Genomic DNA, 17,544 nt, shown 5'->3' with positions numbered 1-17,544 from the left:
CTTGAATACCCTTCAGGGTAGTTTTACTCTGTTCTATAGGTTTGTTATGAGTGAGAAGCAACTCAATGGCATATAACAACAACAACAAAGTTAATCCTTATGCTAACCTTTCATGACTTTGGTCCTCATTAAATATTTAGGAAGTGTTTTTAGTATTCTCAAGACTTGCCTTCTTCGATATACTTTTAAAAACTTCCTAAATATATTTTTTAAGAATTATAATGGGTTTTAGCTATTAAAATTTAGTAAACTAAAAAATGTGAATTATTTTTCTTTCATTTCATATGTATTTGTGTGATTCTTAATTTAAAACATTCTATGATTCAGCAAGATCAAAACAAATTATCATACTCATGTGTATCTTCATATGTAAATCAACATCAGAAACAAGTACTCCTAGATTTCTAAGTCTTGTGTTAATTTATCATCATTTATCATCACTTTTAGATCAGTCTCTCACTGAGCTTTCATCCCACAAGCTGGCGAGTTAATATATGAAGTAATTTGAACTAATGTAGGGAAACATTAGAGATGTTCATTTTTCAGGTGTGAATGATTTCCCCAAATATAGACATCTGCTGCCTTCCCGTACTCAGTCATGTGTAAGTAAGTAAAGCCATCATGCTGCTTGGCAATGATTTGACTTTGGATTTTCAAACATATATGACTCTTTCTTTCTAGATGTTTGTAGATCATCATTTAATGCACCTATAGCCTAGTTTGCTTACAGGACTAATTATACAGTTTATGGGCTATCCTGAGCCTTTTCCTCTGAAGGCTATCTTTCATGTCATCAATTGCTTATCAGAGTACCAAAAGAGAGCAGCTAATGATGGAAAGAAAAAAAAAAAAAAAATCATTTCTGTACCTGTTAGCTATTGAAAATATCTGAAGATGTTGGCTACAATGGACTTTTAAATAAGATATGCTTTTGAATTGTAATGATTCCTCAGGCACAAATTTGAAAGATAAATAAGGTAGAGTTGCAAATGTATGGAGGACAAATGAAAATATAATTTAAATATTATGTGTGATGAATAGGTTGTTGTTAGGTGTTGATTGTGGATCAAAGTAATATGGAATCTTTGACAACTCAGATTTTTTGCTCAACATACAGATTGAATAAGTATGGTGAAAGGATACAACCCTGATGGATATCTGCCAAACGGGCAGGGAGGCAACACACCTCCTCCAACTACACAAGAGGAGGACAGAATCACTATCAGCAGCCCCATGCCTACTCCTACTAGGACAGACATGCCACCACCTTCCAGCCCTCTTACTAACCTGGAGACCAATCGTTCCTCCTGCAGCACCCACCACCCCTTTGCTGGGTTCAAAAATTCACTGCATTGGCCACACAGAACTCACAGAATATGGTGATTATTAGGGAATCAACAGGCTACAATTCAAGTTTAGGAATATTCTCAGTCTCTCTCAGCCAGCCATCTCTCAGCCAACAGTCTCTCACAGTCTCTCTTTTTGGATGTCTCTCTCTCAGCAGAGCATGTCTCTCAGGTCTTTCCTCCAGCAACATGTCTCTGTCACATCTCTCAGCAGTGCATTTCTCTCAGCAGCACATCTTTCTCAGTCAGCAGCCAGAGACACTCCTTCTGCCTCTAGGAAGGCTCCTTTTGAGCCTGGCAGAGTGGCCAAAACTAACCAATCCCAACATCAGAGTTCTACACACTTGAGAGAGAGTAAACTTCCCAGAAGAGTGCTTCATACTGCTCCAACAGAAATACCTCAGGTGGATAACTTTAACAATCAGGAGATACTCAGTTGCTCACAGCAAATTCCACCATGGAGTTTAAAAAGACTGGTTAGAAAAGCCATTCCATGTAATTTAATACACCACAACACCCTTCCTAATTTTAAACTATGTACTATACCCCTGTTCTATTTGAATGACACCCTCTTTCTTCGTCTAGCTACAGGTTCCTCAGGAGCACAATTAAATGTTCTGGAATTCCTGTTATTATCAATATTATCTATAATTTGTTAAGATCCACACAGTCAAATGTTTTGCATGGTCAGCAAAACACAGGTAAACATCTTTCCAGTATTATTTGCTTTCAGACATGACCTGTCTGACATCAGTAATGATAGCTACTGTTCCCACGACCTCTTCTGAATCTGGCTTCGATTTATGGAAGTTTCCTGTCAATGCACTGCTTTAATTGTTTTTGAATTATCTTCAGCAAAATTTTGCTTGCATGCTATATTAATGATATTGTTTGTAATTTCCACATTCTGCTGGATCACCTTTCTTTGGAATGGTTACAAATATGGATCTTGTCCAGTCATTTGGCCAGGTAGCTATCTTCCAAATTGCTTGGCATAGATGTGTAAGTGCCTGCAGTGCAGCATCCATTTGTTGAAAAATTGCATTGTGTATTCCATTAATTCTTGGAGTCTGGTTTTTTGCCAATTCCTTCGGTGAAGTTTGGACTTCTTCTTTCAATACCATTAGTTCTTCCTCTTATGCTACCTCCTTAAATACTTGAACATAGGGCAATTCTTTGTTGTGCAGTGGCTATGTATTCCTTCCATCTTCTTTTGATTCTTCCTGCATCATTCACTATTTTTTCCATAGAATTCTTCAGTATAGTAACTCAAGGTATGAATATTTTCTTCATTCCTTTCAGCTTGAGAAATGCCAAGCTTGTTCTTCCCCTTTGGTTTTCTAACTCCAGGTCTTTACACATTTCATTATAATAATTGACTTTGTCTTCTCAAGCTGCTTTTTGAAATCTTCCATTCAGCTCTTTTATGTTGTCATTTTGTCCATTTGTTTTAGCTACTCTCCATTCAAGGACAAGTTTCAGAGTGTCTTCTGACATCTTTTTTGGTCTTTTCTTTCTTTTTAATGACTTTGATTTCTCCATGTACAACGTTCCTCATGTCATCCCACAATTGGTCTGGTTTTCAGTCATTGGTGTTCTATACATCAAAGCTATTCTGCAGATGGTCTCTAAAGTCAGGTGTGATATAATGAAGGCCATCTTTTTGGCTTTCATGGAGAGAGATTATTTTAATTTTCTTCAGCTTCAACTTGAGCATGCATATGAGCACTTGATGGTTCATTCCATAGTCAGCTCCTGGAATTGATTTTGCTGAAGATTGAGCTTCTTCGTTGTCTTTTTCCATAGATGTAATTGTTCTGATTCCTGTGTATTCCATCTGGCAAAATCTATGTGTATAGTCACCATTTATGTTGTTGAAAAAAGTATTTGCAATGAATAAATTGTTGGCCTTAAAAATTCTATCATGCAATCTCTGGCATTATTTCTATCATCAAGGCCACATTTTCCAACTAGTGTTGATTATTCTTTGTTTTCAGTTTTTGCATTCCAATCACAAATAATAATCAAGACATCCTGAATGCATGTTTGGTCAATTTCAGACTGAAGAAGTTTGTAAAAATCTTCAGTATCCTTGTGTTTAGCTTTAGTAGTTAGTGCATAAACTTGAATAATGCTAGTATTAACTAGTATTCCTTTTAGGAGCATGGGTATTATCCTATCACTTACAGCATTGTACTTCAGGATAGATCTTGAAGCATTCCTTGTGATGATAAATGCAACATCATTCCTCTTCAGTTTGTCATTCCCAGCATAGTAGATCCTATGGTTGTGTGATTCAAAATGGCCAATGCCAGTCCATTTCATCTCACTAAATCTTAAGATACTGATCTTTATGTGTTCCATTTCATTTTTGCTAACTTCCAATTTGCCTAGATTCCTACTTCATACATTCTGTGTTCTGATTAATTCATGTTTGCAGCTGTTTCTTCCCATTTTGAGCCACCTCTGCAAATAGAGGCCTCAAAAGCATTACTCCATCTGTATCATTAAGGTCAACTCTACTTTGAGGAAGCAACTCTTCTACAGTCATATTTTGAGTGACTTCCATCCTGAAGGGCTCATCTTCTAGTACTATATCAAACAATGTTTCATGGCTATTCATAAAGTTTTCCAGTAATATATCACACAGTATTCCACTGCTATTCTTAAGATTTTCACTGGCCAGTTCTTTGAGAAGTGGATAGCCCCTTCCTTCTTCTGAGTCTATCTTAGTCTGGAAGCTCTGCTGAAACCTGTCTGCCTTTGAAGTACTTGTTGGTGTTTAATATACCAATGACATAGCCTCTAGCCTCACAGGAACACACAAGCCAATTCAGTTTTACAAAGTGACAGACAGGTGGGTGATGAATAAGAGAGTTCAATATTCTCTGTTATTTACCCAGATTCTTGAATTTCCCTGAAAATAGGCTTTGAAATATGGAATTTGCTTTTAATCACTAATAAATATACACTTACAAAGAATCCTCAACCAACCAACTATTCACCTTCTTGGAAGCATGGATAAGTGTAGATATACACACATGTGCACATAAACAATTATATTCTAATGTCTGTCTTTCATATTCAATGTTTAACACGTTCAGTTAAATGTGATCTAGGGAGAATGGAAAGCACTTGTACAGTCTAACAATCAAACCCAACCAAACCCATGACGTCAGCAATGATATCCCTGGTTCCACGTCCTCTTCTGAATCCAGCTTGCATTTCTGGGAGCTCTCTGTCAAGATACTACGGCAACCATTTTTGAATTATCTTCAGTAAGATTTTACTTGCATGTGATATTAATGATATTGTTCGATAATTTCCACATTCTTTGACATCACATTTGAATGGGTGCAAATATGGATCTCAGATATGTAGTTAATATTGATTTATTGTCTATACATATATGATTTTCTAAAATTTAGAAACTTCTCATATGTTTATTGATCATTTCTGTTTTCTTTCTGTGAACTCTCAGTCCACATAAATTGACCTTTTTTCTATTTGGATGTTTCTTTTTCTTACAACTTTTCATGAGGCCAATTTCAATTAAAGGAATTAACATTTTACCAGGCATATTAGATATTTTCTCAGTTGTTTGTAATTTTTTCCCTAGCAGATATTTTAACCAAAATTATCAGTCTAGAAAAGATTAAGATTATTATTATTGTTTTATTATTGTGATTTGGGTGAAAGTTTACAGAGCAAATTAATTTTCCATACAACAGTTTGTACATATTTTGTTTCATGATATTGACTGCAATACCCATTCTGTAACAGCTCTCTTCTCACTTTCTTCCTCTGATTGCCTTTTCCCTGTGTCCTCCTTTCTCATGCATGCTTGCCCTCTGAGCGATCTCTCTGTGCAAATACTGCCTTTCTGGTCTCCCATGGCTGCTTGTTTTAAAGAGTGTATCTACCTGGTATAATTATTTACTTTATACACCTATCTATTGTTTGGCTGGAAGCCAAAAGAGTGAGTTAAATTCTAGGCTGAAGAGTGACTAAGGTCCATAGACTCGGGGTTTCACCAATGTCTATGAAACCAGTAAACCTTTTTTTTTTTTTTTTTTTAATAATTTTGAATTTTGTTCCACATTTTCACCCACTTTACTTTGAATGTCCTATTTTGATTCCTTTCCAAGTGGTCAACGGTGGCAGCCAGACACCATCTATTTCTTCTGGTCTCAGGGTCATGTAGGTGGAGGTTTGCATGGTCCACCAGTCCCCTGGACTAACTGTTTCCATGTGTCTTTGGTTTTCTTTGTTCTGGATGAGGAGAGACCAGTTGTTACATCTTAGATAGCTGCTTGCAAACTTTTAAGACCCTAGTTGCTTCTCACCAAAGTAGAATGACAATAATGTTTTTTGCTTTGCAAGATATGCCAATTGAGCTTGATGTCTCCCTCTGCTATGGTCTCAAGCTTATGGATCCAGTGACTTACTCCCTCAGGGTGTTTGTCTGTTGCTAAGACATTATTATAACTTTACCCTGTTAGCTCTATTATATATATGGACATTCTTACAGTACATACAAATATGTATGTAGAAATTTAAGATATAATTTAATTAATATTCTTTAGAATATTTCTTGGCAGTATAGTAGATACAGTGATTTAGATATTATTATTGTTAATAGAAAAAAATTTATTACAAAATCATAAATATTCATACTTTCTACTATAACTCCTATGTTGTCATTTGTGTATTAATTGTTGATCCATCTAGAATAATATACTGGCGTTAGTATTGTAAACAATATTACAGTGATTTGTTTTGGTAAATTTTCCTACCCTTAATGATACAAAATTAAAAGGAAACTAAATATCAACATGTTTGGGAGTGTTTCTCACTAATAATCTCTGTGATGTATATGAAGTAGCAAAAAATTATAATTCTTTTAGTTTTATAATATATTATTATCTCATAGAGTTAATTTCCCTTTCATAACTCTTTTTACATTTAAAATTTATTTTATTTATTCTGCCTTGTTTATTTTTTCTTGATGTATTACTACATCATTTAATAAAATGAAACAAAATTCTCTTGGGTTTTTAATTTGTTTATATTGAATTTGAAAATAAACAGGGAAAATTTTGATTTTTACAATATCGATTATGCACAACAAAAACAAAATCTATTTTTACATTACTCTAAAATCTTTGTTAATTTATCTTGGTATGTGTCTACCACTCACCTGACAGTTTCTCATACTGTGCTGTCATGCATGGTGCTCTGATGCTGGAAGCTATGCTACAAGTATTCAAAATCAGCAATTTCATCCATCATTGACAGGTTTCAGAAAAGCTTCCAGAGCAAGACAAACTAGGAATAAATGTTTGGCAATCTCCTTCCGACAGTCAGTGAAAGAGTTATGGACCACAAAGGAATATTGTGCTACTTTCTGGCTTTGGATGTGTCATTAGCTGAGATCTACTGCTAGCGAAGTATATCATGTTTGATGAAGTAGAGGACCAGCAACACAAGTGAGACTCTCAGTGAGATGGAATGATATAGCAACAATAAACTGAACATTCCAGCAATTTCATAATGATGCAGGACTGGACAATGTTGTGTGCTGTTGTACATAGGACTGCCATGAATGGAAATCAACTCAAAAGCAGGTGTCTATCTATCTATCTATCTATCATCTATCTATCTATCCATAATCTTATATCTATATCTATCCAGTTATGTTTAAATGTGTTCTTTATATAGTTCTTACAAGTTTCTTAGTAAGTTACTTTCTATGTATTTATATTAACTGATTTCCACTGTATATATAATACTTTGGGAAGAGATCATTGGGAGAAAAGAGTAGGAGTTTAGGGTATTTTTCCCCTAGATTCTCTCTTTAGGGATCTGTAACAATAACTTTGACCATAAGAACCAGTATCTGACCCACTATATCTGTGGTTTCACATCTGTAGATTCAACCAGCCACAAATAAAAAAAATTTCAAAAACAATTAATTGGTCAAAACAATCTTTAAATGCTAAGAGAGAACATGAAATCTGATATACATAGCATCTACATTGTATTAGGTATTTTAAGTAATTTAGAGATGATTACAAATTTGTCAGTTTGTCATACTGCGGTGGCTTGAGTGTTGCTGTGAGTCTGGAGACTAGGGCACTGCTATTTCAAATACTAGCTGGATTACCCATTGTGGGCAGGTCCCAGTGGAGCTTCCAGAGTAAGACAGACTAGGAAGAAAGATAAGGCCATCCACTTCTGAAAAAAGTGGCCAGTGAAAACCTTATGAATAGTAGTGAAACACTGTCTGATGTAATACTGGAAAAATTTATGAATAGTAGTGAAACATTGACATAGTGCCATAAGATGAGCCTCTCAGGTGGTAAGGAACTCAAAATAGAACTTAAAGTAGAGTTGATTTTAATAACATGAACGGAATAAAACTTTTAGGACCTCTATTTGCTGATGGGCATGACTCAAAATGAGAAGAAATAGCTATCAACATTCATTAATAATTAGAATGTCTAATGTATGAATTATGAATCTAAGAAAATTGGAAGTTTCCAAAAATGGAATGCATAAAGATGATTTTCTAGGCATTAATAAGCTGAAATGGACTAGTATTGGCCATTTTGAATCAGACAATCTTATAGTCTACTATGCCAGGAACAACAAATCAAAGTGTAATGACATTGCATTCATTGTCAAAAAGATTGTTTCAAGATCTATCCTGAAGTACAATGCTGTCAATGGTAGGATATTATTCATATGCCTACAAGGAAGACCAATTGATAGTACTGTTATTCAAATTTATGCACCAATCACTAAAGCCAAAGATGAATAATTTGACCAATTTCACCAAACTCTGAAATCTGAATCGAGAAAACATGCAATCAAAATGTATTGATGATTACTGGTGATTGGAATGTAAAAGTTGGAAACAGTGAGGAATCATCGGTAGTTGGACACTATGTCCTTGGTGACAGAAATGATTCTGGAGATTGCATGGTAGATTTTGTGAAACCAATGGCATATTCATAGCAATACCATTTTTGAACAACAAAAATGACAGCTATACATGTGATTTTCTCCAGATGGAATAAACAGGAATCAGATCAACTAAATCTGTGGAGGAAGCAATGGTGAAGCTCATTATCTTCAGTCAAAATAAGGTCAGCAGCTGACTGTGGAACAGACCATAAATTGCTCATATGCTAGCTCTAGATGAAGATGAAGAAAATTAAACAAGTCCATGAGAGCCAAAATATCTTGATCCCATCCCACCTGGATTTAGAGACCATCCATCCGAAGAATAGATGTAATGCACCGAACACCAAAATTCAAAACCAGACCACTTGTGTGATGATATCAAGAACATTGTACATGAAAAAAGCAAATGGTCATAAAAAGACAGAACAGGAAGACCAAAACAGATGTCAGAAGAGTAACTAAAACCAACGGTAGAAATGATGAGATAAAAGAGCTGAATAGATTTCAAAGGGAAGCTCAAGAATACAAATTAAAGTATCATAATGAAATGTACAAAGACCTAGAGTGAGGAAACCAAAAGGGAAGATCATGCTCAGCATTTCTGTAGTTGAAAGAACTGAAGAAAAAATTCAAGCCTCTATTTGCAATATTGAAGAATACTGTGGTGAAAATATTGAATAATGCAGGAAGCCTTAAAAAAAAAAAAAAAAAAAAAAAAAAAGACAGAAGGAATACACAGAGTCACTGTACCAAAAAGAATAGGTCAATGTTCATCTATTTTGGGAGATGACATATGACCAAGAACCAATGGCACTGACAGAATAATTCCAAGCTTCACTGAAAGAATTGGTGAGAAAGAAGCCTCTAGGAATTGTTGGAATACTAATTGAGATATCGCAACAAAGGGAAGCAGTGCTGGAGGTGATTACTTGTTTATGCCAAGAAATTTGGAAGACAGCTACCTGGCCAATTGACTGGACGAGATTGATATCTGTGCCCTCCCAAGGAGAGGTGATCCAAAAGAATGTGGAAATTATCAAAGGATACTGTTAATTTCACAAGTAAATTTGCACAAGTAAATTTCTGCTGAAGATAATTAAAAAAATGGTTGCTGTCAGAAATTCAAGATGGATTCATAAGAGGATGTGGAATGAGGGATATCATTACTGATAATAGGTGGATCTTGGCTGAAACCAAAGAATATCAAAAGGTGTTGACCTATGTTTCATTGACTTTGCAAAGCCATTTGGTTGTGTGGATCATAACAAATTATAAATAACATTGAGAAGAATGAGAATTCCAGAACACTTAATTGTGCTCATGAAGAACCTGTACATAGATAAGAGCTTATCATTCAAACAGAAGAAGGGGCTACTGCATGGTTTAAAATCATGAATGGTGTGTGTCAGGACTGTAACATCTCACCATACTTACTCAATTTGTATGCTGAGCAAATTAATCAGAGGAACTGGACTATATGGAGAAGAACATGGCATCAGGATTGAAGGAAGACTCCTTAATACCTTGTGATGCACAGATGACAAAACCTTGCTTACTGAAAGTGAAAATGACATGAAGCACTTACTGATGAAGATTAAACACTATAGTCTGCAGTATGAATTACACCTCAACATAAAGAAAAGGAAACTCCTCACAAATGGACCAATAAACAACATCATGATTAATGGAGAAAATATTGAAGTTGTCAGGCATTTCATTTTACTTGGATCCATAGTCAGCACCCAACGGTAGTAGCAGTCAAGAAATGGGATGTCATATTGATCAAGGCAAATCTGGTGCAAAAGACCTCCCTCTGTAAAGTGTTAAGAAGCAAAGATGTCACTTTGAAAACTAAGGTGAGCCTAACCCAAGCCATGGTATTTTCAATCACCTCATATGCATGGAAAGCTGGGCAATGACCAAGGAAGAATGAAGGATTATTGAATCCTTTGAAATATGATGTTAAGCAAGAATATTGAAAATACCATGGACTTCCAGAAGAATGAACAAATCTGTCCTGGAAGAAGTATTACTAGAATGCTCCTTAGAAGCAAAAATATCCAGACTTTGTCTCACCTACTTTGGTCTTGTCAGAGGGGACTATTCCCTGCAGTAGATAGCATGCCTGGTAAACTATGTTGTCTGAAGTGAAGGAGAAGACCTTCAACAAGATGGACTGACACAGGGGCTGTAATGATGGGCTCAAGGATTATGAAAATGGCACACAATCAGACAGTGTTTAATGCTCTTGTATGTAGGTTCCCTATGAGTCGCTGCTGACTTAACGGCACCTAACAACAGCAAGAACAAGAAATGATTGAATACATATGGAAGGATATGAACAGATTTATGCTAATGTTATTCTATTTTTTATTAGGGATTTGATCATTCCCAGATTTTGATATCCTCAGGGGGGACCTGGAACCAATTCCCTGTGGTTATTGAGGGACAACTGAACTAAGGTGTGGGGGTGAAACATACATAGGTTATCCTACTTCTCTATAATTTCTGACACCAGTCCTTCCCCACACAGAATTTTCTCTATTGGGTACAGTAATTCATTGGAAAAGTCACAGAGAACTCCATGGAAGCAGCATAAACACAATGAAGACTTTAGTAACAGAGAAGGATATAAATAAAGGTAATAAATAGAATGACATGTATACAATGGGCTAGATTCCAGCAGCTTCCCAGCAGGATGCCTCAATGTCTAAATGGAGACCCACTTAAGTCTCAAAAGTCCTTGAATTCCTTGTCACATGCCATACCTATATCTCATATAACAATAACTCTGTCATATAACTTAAGAGAAATTTGAAAATTCTATTGTAATCTTTGTGGTCTTCCCCTTTCAAATTTCTTCAAACTTTTCATAAACCTTTTATGCATGTCCTCAGCCATCAAGGCTTTTTTCATTTTGTCTTATTATGGACTATATTTCTGCAGTTTTAGGGAAGCACTTTAAGTTTTACGAGGAATCAAGGCTTTCTTTAAGTTGATAATTTCAATTTGTTCTCTTAAAGTGTTGCTCCTTTTTATTTCTCTTAGAAACTTTTGGGCCTCAAACACCACTCTGAGGACTGGAGAATAAAAATAAATCTTTTTTTTTTTTTTTCGGTAGATTCACCTTTATCAAACTTAGATCTGGGTAAATACATTAAGAAACCCTGGTGGCATAGTGGTTAAAGGACTCAGCTGCTAATCAGGATAGCAATATTTGAACACACTAGCCATTCTGCAAGAGAAAGATAAGGCAGTCTGCTCCTGTAAAGATTACAGTCTTAAAAATCCTGTGGACAGTTCTACTCTGTCTGTTGGGTCACTCTGAATCAGAATTGACTCAAGGACACTGGTTTTGGTATTGGTTTAAATTTAGAAATATATAATTCACATTCATACTTATTTTTTAATATATTTCCATTCATGCTTATGCAAGGAGCTCTGGTGGTATGGTGAATAAGGGAGTCGACTGCTTATTGGAAGGTCAGCAGTTCAAACCCACCAACTGCTCTGTAGGAGGAAGACTGGGTGATCTACTTCCATAAAGAGTTACAGCCTTGGAAATCCAACAGGGATTGCTAAGAGTCAGAAATGGCTTGATGGCAGTGAGTTTGGTTTGTTTTTCTTTTCATACTTATCAAGATAAATCTTCCATAATCCAATGTTTTTGTTTGCAAATCCTTCCTTCATTCCTTCAGTTTTACTTTTGCAGAATACCTTCTACTCTTTCCAAAGAGAAAACCATTTTCTAAGTCACAGTTCTCTGCTCTTTTTAATGAAAACTATTATTCTCAGTTGTAGCTGGATACTAATTCGCCAGAGACTATTTCTTAAAAAAAAAAAAAAAAAAAAATCTGTGTCCCCACTTACAAGATAATTAAATGAGAATCTCTAAAGATAGGGCCTGGGTATAAATATTTTGTTAGATCCTCCAGGAGATTCCAATTTACATTCAATTTAGATGATTAATATTCCTCAGAGTATGACTTCATTCAAATCTACTTCAGCTTGGACAGTATGAAACTATTGCAACATGTAATAGGCAACATTGCTGAAATGGTGGAATAAGAATTTTTGAAATTCTACTCATCTGAAAAAGAATGAAAATACTAGTAAAATTACCAAAATTAATTGTTTCATAATTCCTAAAACTAATCAAAAGCTTAAAATAATTTGAAGAATTTATTGAAGAAAAAAAAAGGCTCAATCATATTAAAAACTGCTTTCTTGTGACATTAAAGACTTCTGTGCTCTGTGACATTTTAACTTCATCTATTACTATCCCTCTTTCCCATGTTCTGAATTAGTTGTGAAATTACAAGCCTAGGAGCTACTGAAAGGGCAGAAAGTCTTTTGAGATTAACAAAGTGTCTCATTTTTGGAGAATTGTCACTATTTGACTTGCCTGAAAACTCCAGAAAAAAAAATCTCATTCAAAACATTCATTTTTTATGTGATTTGATCCAATGTTTGCTTAGTGAGAAACCTTGTGCACAGGGCATTTGTCAGAAGGGGAAAAAAAAAGAAAAGAAAAAGTGCCAATTGTTTAATACTAAAGCTACCTGTGGTGGCTATCCAGAGGCTTGCCAGGAAACTTTATAGTAAAATCTAAGGAAGAGATGTCCACTGGGGCTTTGCAAAGTTATGATATATTTCTGTGAGTATGGAAGACCAAGTGCATGGGTTAGGAGACATAACTAAGAAAAAGTAGGGAACAGCTTATTCTCTCACTTTTTCTGACTGAGTATCTGAACAAGCAGGAAGGGAAAGCTAAACAAAGGTGTAAACTGTCAGAGCAATTAAAGTGTGTCCCAACACATATACAAAACCCCTCAGCAGAATAAAACACTTATTGGTTCAAGAAATTTCAGCAAAATACTATCCAATCATGAACTGAGCACTAAACTAATCAAACAAGACTTCAGAGACTGCATATGGGGGAAGGAGGAGGAGGCTTTATAAAATGAGACCAGCAAAGTCACAAAATAAACAAAAAGAAACAACAACAAGACATAATAACAATAGCATTGAGGTGTAGGAAAATCTGATTTACAAAGGCACCATATGATATTACTTAGCACGTACATTTTCACATATAACAATACAAATCATGAGACACACAAAGAAACAAGAAAGTGTGGACCATTCCAGGAAAGGAAGAACAGCTAATAGAAAGTATTCCTGAAGAAGCCCAGCTATTGGACTAATTAGAAAAAGGCAATCAATCAGATATTTCAAATCCACTCAACTAAAGTGAAACATGTCCAACAAATTAAAGAAAAAAAATATGAAAATAGTGTCTCACCACAAGGAAAATATAGATAAGCAAATAGATATTATAAAGAAACAAATAGAAATAATGGAGTACAAAAGTACAACAATGGAAAAGAAAAAATTATCAATGAATAAATGAATTCAAAGAGAGATCAACTGATATCCAGACTGAATACTAGTAATAAAAAGAATGAAAAAGAAAAAATAAACAGAGCTTCAGATACTCAGGTAATATCATCAAGCCTACTGATGTCTGTATAATGTGGTGGGTTTCAGAAAAGAAGTGGTAACTTAAGGGGCAGAAATTGCAGCACCTGAGGTGGCACCAGTAAGAATCAGCAAGCCAGGCAGGGCAAGCAGGTTCCAGAGCACCTGGGGGAGGCCAGAAGTGAATGGAACTGTTCAGAGGAGCTAAGGGAGACAAACCTATCTGTCAGTTTGTCTTACAGTGGTGGCTTGCATGTTGCTGTGAGGCTCGAGGCTATGCCACTGGTATTTCAAATACCAGCAGGGTTACCAATGGTGGACAGGCATCAATGGAGCTTCCAGACTAAGACAGACTCAGAAGAAGGTAGAAGCCATCTACTTTTCAAAGAATTGGCCAGTGAAAACCTTATGAATAGCAGTGAAATACTGTCTGCTATATTATTGAAAAACTTTATGAATAGCCTTGAAACATAGTCAAATATAGTGCCAGATGAAACCCTCAGCTCAGAAGGCATTGAAAATAGGACTGGGGAAGAGCTCCTTCCTCCAAAAAGAGCCAACATTAATGATGGGGAAAAAGTAAACTTTCTGGACCTTCATTTTCTCATGTGCCATGTCTCAAGATGAGAAAAAAAAAAAAAAAAAAAACCTGCAAATATCCATTAATAATCAGAACATGGAATGTATGAAGTATGAACCTAGGAAAATTGAAAGTTGTTAAAAATAGAATGCATAAAGATTGATATCCTATGCATTAGTGACTGAGCTGAAATACACTGGTTTTGGCCATTTTGAATCACACAATCATATGAGCTACTATGCTGCTAATGACAAATTGAGGAGGCATGGTGTGGTATTCATCATCACAAAGGATGTATCGAGATCTATTCTGAAGTGCAATGCTGTCAGTGATAAGATAATATCCATATGCCTATGAGGAAGACCAGTTAATACAACTATTATTCAAATTTATGCACCAACCACCAAAGCCAAAGATGAGGAAATTGAAGATTTTTTTACCAGGTTCTGCGGTCTAGAATTGACAGAACATGCAATCAAGAAGTGTTAATTTTCACTGGTGATTGGAATGCAAGAATTGGAAACAAAGAATAATCACTGGCAGTTGGAAAATATGGCCTTAGTGATAGAAATGTGTCTGGAGATCATGTGATAGAATTTTGTAAGACCAATAAGTTATGCATTGCAAATACCTTTTTTCAACAACACAAATGGTGGCTACACATGTGGACTTTGCCATACAGAATACACAGGAATCAGATCAACTATTTCTGTGGAAAGAGACAATGGAGAAGCTTGCTATCTTCAGCCAAAACAAGGCCAGGAGCTGATTGTGGAACTGACCATCAACTGCTCATATGCAAGTTGAAGTTGAAGATTCATATGCAAGTTCAAGTTGAAGATGAAGACAATTAAAACAAGCCCACAAGGGACAAAATATGACATTGATTATAGTCATCCTGAATTTAGAGGCCACCTAACTAATAGATTTGATACATTGAACACCAATGACTGAAAACCAGACCATTTCTGGGATGACAGCAGGAACACTATCCATGAAGAAAGCAAAATGTCATTAAAAAGACAGGAAAGGAAGAAAAGACCAAAATGTACCAGAAGAGACTCTGAAACTTGCCCTTGAGCAAAGAGTAGCTAAAGCAAATGGAAGGAACAAGATAGAAGAGCTGAACAGAAGATTTCAAAGAGCACCTTGAGAAGACAGTCAATTATTATAAGGAAATGTGCAAAGACCTGGAGTTTGAAAACCAAAAGGGAAGAACTCTCTATCATTTCTTAAGCTGAAAGAACTGAAGAAAAAATTTAAGCCTCAAATTGCAATATTGAAAATTTCCATGGACAGGCAATATATTGAACGATGCAGGAAACATCCGAAGAAGATGGAAGGAATACACAGACTCACTATACCTAAAGGAATTGGTAGATGATCATCAATTTCAGGAGGTAGTATATGATCAGGAACCAATGGTATTGAAGGAGGAAGTAAAAGGTGCACTGAAGGAATTGGTGAAAAGCAAGGTTTCAGGAATTGATGGAACACCCTTTGAGATGTTTCAACAAAAGGACTCACTCAGCTATTCCAAGTGACTTGGAAGAAAGCTACTTGGCCAAATGACTGGAAGAGATCCATATTTGTACCCAATCCAAAGAAAGGTGATCTCACATAATGTGAAAATTATCAAACAATATCATTGCTGTCATACTCAAGTAAAATCTTACTGAACATAATTCAAAACAGCTGCAGCAATATATTGGCAAAGAACTTCCAGAAATGCAAGCTGGATTCAGAAGGGGATGTGAAGCAAGGGATATCACTGCTGATGTCAGAAGTATCTTGGCTGAAAGCAAAGAATATCAGAATGATGTGTACTTGTATTTTATTGACTATGCAAAGGCAATTTATTGTGTATCATAACAAATTATGGATAATATTGAGAAGAATTGGAATTCCATAATAATTGTACCCATGCAGAACCTGTACAAAGACCAGGAGGCTGTCATTCGAACAGAACAAGAGGACAATGCATGGTTTAAAATCAGGAAGAGAGTGCATCAGGGTTGTATTCTTTCACCGTACTTATTCAGTCTGTATGCTGAGTAAATAATCTGAGAAGCTGGACTATGTGAAGAAGAATATGGCATCAGGATTGGAGGAAGGCTCATTAACAACCTGAGATATGCAGACGACACAACCTTGCTTGCTGAAAGTGAAGTTGAATTTAAACTTTTATTCTTGAAGATTAAAGACTACACTCTGCAGTAGGATTATACTTCAATATAAAGAAAACAAAAATCTTCAACTGGGTCAATACAAAGCATTACAATAAATGGAGTAAAGATTGAAGTTGTCAAAGACTTCATATTACTTGGTTCTACAATCAACACCAATGGAAACAATAGTCAAGACATCAAAAGACCTATTGCATTGGGCAAATCTGTTGCAAAAGACCTCCTTCAAGTGCTGAAGAGCAAAGATATCTGCTTGAAGGCTAAGATGTGCTTAACCCAAGCCATGGTATTTTCAATCACCTCACATGCATGTGAGAGTTGGACATGAATAGTAAGACCAAAGAAGAGTTGAGGCTTTTGAGTTGTGTTAGCGAAGAATCCTGAAAGTACCATGGACTCATAAAGGAACTAAAAAATCTATCCTGGAGGAAGTGTAGCCAGAATGCTCCTTGGAAGCAAGAATGGCCAGATTTCATCTCACCTATTTTTGGTCATGTTGTCAGAAAGGATCATTCTCTGGAAAAGGATGTCATGCTCAGTAAAGTGGATGGTCAACCAAAAAGGGGAAGGCCCTCAATGAGACGGATTGGCACAGTGGCTGCAGCAATGGGATCAGGTGAAGTAAATATCATCAGGCTGGCACAGGATTGGGCAATGTTTCATTCTGTTGTACCTAAGATCATCATGAGTTGGAGATGACTCAATAGCACATAACAACAACAGCAATGGGCAGAAAAATATTTGAAGATATGTTGGTGTTGTTGTTGTTAAGTGCCATCGAGTCGTTTCCTACTCATAACGACCCCATGCATAGCAGAACGAAACACTACCTGATCCCGCGCCAGCCCCACAATCCCCACTATACTTGAGCCCATCATCGCAACCACCGTATCAATCCATCTCGTTGAAGGCCTTCCCCTCTTTCTTCGACCCTCCACCCTACCAAGCATGACATCCTTCTCCAGGGAATGGTCCCTTCTTA

The sequence above is a fragment of the Orycteropus afer genome, unplaced genomic scaffold (assembly GCF_000298275.1).
Source record: "Orycteropus afer afer isolate SDZICR_OR568_19922 unplaced genomic scaffold, OryAfe1.0 scaffold00200, whole genome shotgun sequence".
NCBI classification, from domain to species: Eukaryota; Metazoa; Chordata; class Mammalia; order Tubulidentata; family Orycteropodidae; genus Orycteropus; species Orycteropus afer.
The sequence above is the reverse complement of the archived record's forward strand: the minus strand, read 5'-3'. Positions refer to the sequence as shown.